General features: G+C 37.1%; 1 pseudogene; it reads right to left on the bottom strand.

Moving 5' to 3' along the window:
* Positions 1-373: 373 nt before the first annotated feature.
* LOC112924727 (U6 spliceosomal RNA) lies at positions 374-472 on the bottom strand (annotated as a pseudogene).
* Between the last annotated feature and the right edge of the window lie 2888 nt (positions 473-3360).

Below are 3360 nucleotides of genomic sequence, written 5' to 3'. Positions count from 1 at the left end.
AGCCCCGGGGCGTGATCCTGGAGACCCTGGATGGAGTCCCACGTCGGGCTCTCAGCATGGAGCCTGCTTCTCCCTCTGCCTGTGTCCCTGCCTCTCTCTCTCTCTGTGTGTGTCTCTATGAATAAATAAATAAAATCTTTTTAAAAAAAAATTCTCTCTCTCTCCTTCTGCCCCTCCCTACCCCTCTATCCTATCTCTAAAAAACAAACCAAAAAAAAGTATTATCAAAGTTAATATCAACATTTACGCCAATACATTTGAAAACTTAGATAAAGTAGTAGGTACTTTCCTAGAAAAAACACAACTTACTGAAACCATCTCAGGAAGAAATAAAAAACTTGAATAATTCTATTACCCAAAAAGAATTTTTTTTAAAAATATGGAACACTTCGCGAATTTGTGTGTCACTTTGTGCAGGGGCCATGCTCATCTTTGTATCATTCCAATTTTAGTATGTGTGCTGCCAAAGCTCTTTGAAAAGAATTTGAATGGTGGTTTCTCAGAAAGTTAAACATAGAATTACCATATGACCCAGCAATTCAACTCCTAGGTATGCGCACAAAAGAAATGGAAATAGGTACTCAAAACAAATGATTGTACATGAATATTCATAGCAGTACTATTCATAACTGCCAGAACGTGGAAACAACCCAAATGACTATCCATGGATGAAGAGATGAACGAAATATGTCAGATCCATACAATAGAATATCATTCAGGCTTAAAAATGAAATTCTGACACATGCAACATTAACAAACTTGAAACATTCTGCTAAGTGAAAGAAGCCAGACTCAAAAGGTCACACACAACATAATCCCATTTATGTGAAACATCCATAATAGGTAAATCCATAGAGACAGAATGTGGAGGAGAGATTACTAGGGCCTGGGGGGCAGGGTTGGAATGACTGCTAATGGGGACACAGTCTCCTTTGGGAGCACTGAAATGTTTTGGAATTGGATAGAGGTGATGGTTGCACAACATTGTGAATGTTCTAAATGCCACTGAATTGTATGCTTTAAAGTGGGTAATTTTGTCAGGCTCCCTGCTCAGCAGGAAGTCTGCTTCTCCCTCTGCCCCTCCCCACCCTCATGTTCTCTCTCTCTTTCAAATAAATAAATAAAATCTCTTAATAAAAAAAGTAAATAAAGTGGATAATTTTATATTATATGAATTTTAGCTCAATTAAAACAAAAATCTCACCACAAAGAAAACACCAGACCCAGATGGATTTAAAGGCAAATTGCACTGAATATTCAAATAAATGAACGTATATATTTATGAATGATTAAAATTACATCCTTATGTACATGTATATATATGTACATGTATATATGCACATAATTTTAATCATTCACAAATGTTTATCTAGAAAAAAAAGAGGGACCCTTCCTACTCAAGGTATGACCTTAGCATAACCTTGACACAAAAATCATACAAGAAAGGAGAATACCAGATCAACCTTCCACATGAGATGCAAAAGATCCTAGATTAAATACTTACCAAACAGAAGTTAGTAATGTATAAAAAAAGATAAAACATGATAACCAAGTTGGCTATCTCAAGCATGAAAGAGTAGTTCACTAGAAAATGTACTAATATAATTCATCACATTAACAGATTACAGAAAAAAACCATATGATCTTAACTGAGAAACTTAAGACAGTCATTTAATAAATTTCAACATCTATTTATGACAAAAACTTAGCAATCAAAGAATGGAAGTGTATTTTCTTAACCTAATAAATGATATTATGGTAGATGTGAGACAGGGAAACCAAAGGGATCTCATGAAAAACTGCTTTTTTTTTTTTTTTTTTTTGCTCCTTTTCCTGCATCTGTTCTTGCTAGGACCTGCCCCCACCTTATACACGCCTTAGAGCATAGATAATGTATGTCCTCCGAGTAGAGGTCAAGGATTTAACAATTTCCTTGCAGGCTTCCAAAATAGATAACATCCAAGGAGTGACCAGGCAGGGTCGTCATGGGCGTTTCCTAGACCACAGGCTCACCAAGTCCCCTGGCTCCAGGGCATAAGTGACTTGTAGAGTACACCTAAACACTCACCTTTGTTTTAACGAGTTCCTGGGCACCTGAGAAAACACATCGCCAGATTACAATCCTCAATAAAAACCCCCAAACCCGAGCAATGATGAGACTCATTCTCCTTTTCTTTCCATGTCTCCAGGATGCTCTGTCCATATCTGCACTTTCTCTGTCTTCAATAAACTCTGCTCTGATTTCCTCTCGGGTCCCATTTGATTTCCATTCTGCGTGAGGCCAGGGACCCTCTTGGCTGGTGTTTGTGGGACTCTCTCTGGGTCCTTGGACCCAGGCAGCCTACACTGGTTGGAATAATGCTGCCTGCAACCTGCCTCCCAAATATGTCCCATTCTTATCTCCAAAACCTATACATTACCATTCAGGACCTTGAAATGGGAGATTATTTTGGATTATCCAGGTGGTCCAATCTGATCATACCAATCCTTTAATGGGGAATACCTTTTCTGGCTGCAGTGGGTCAGACCAGAGGGACATGTGACCATGGAAGGATCAGAGATGCAGCATTCCTGATTTTGAAGTTGGAGGGTCGGGTCACAGCCAAGGAATGTAGGTGCCTCCAGAAAAAGTCAAGGAAATGGCTACTTCTCTAGTGTCTCTAGAAGGAAGCATAACCCTGTCCACACCTTGATTTTTGCCCAGTGAGACCCCTGTCAGATACCTACCCTCCAGAACTGTAAGATAATATATTGGTGTTGTTAAACCACTAAAATTGTAGTATTTTGTAACAATAACAATAAAGGTGGAATACAAGTATATGCCAAAAACGACAACTCTACAATAAATGTTATATTTAACTCCCTTTAAAATCCAATGTTACATATGTTGCCCATTTTGATCACCTGAATTTAGCACTGCACTGAAGATCCTAACCAGGATAGAACAGCAAGAAAGAGAAAACATTTAGGATCGGAAAGAGAGAAATAAATTGTCATTCTTTGCTGATGATATGAATAGATATGTGAAAACTTTAAAATAATTTATGGCTACATTATTTTAAAATAGGAGAGTTTTTAAAGATTGGATACACAATCAATATATAAAAGTATATATCTGCATTTTTATATACCAGCAACAATGAGAAAACAATTTTTTAAAGGTCCTTACAATATCAGAAATAAAAAAGAAAGAAATGAAAGGTGAGAAGGAAGGAAGAACTAATAATAATTCTAAGAAAAGATGTGCAAGCCTTTGCTAGAGAAATTAACAAAACGTCATTGAAAAGACATTACATGTTAAAGAAGATCTAGATGAATGAATGACTATATTCTTGGATAAGACTCAATAACAGAAGGATG

The sequence above is a fragment of the Vulpes vulpes genome, chromosome 12 (assembly GCF_048418805.1).
Source record: "Vulpes vulpes isolate BD-2025 chromosome 12, VulVul3, whole genome shotgun sequence".
In the NCBI taxonomy this organism is placed as follows: domain Eukaryota; kingdom Metazoa; phylum Chordata; class Mammalia; order Carnivora; family Canidae; genus Vulpes; species Vulpes vulpes.
This window is presented reverse-complemented; position numbering and strand designations above follow the sequence as displayed.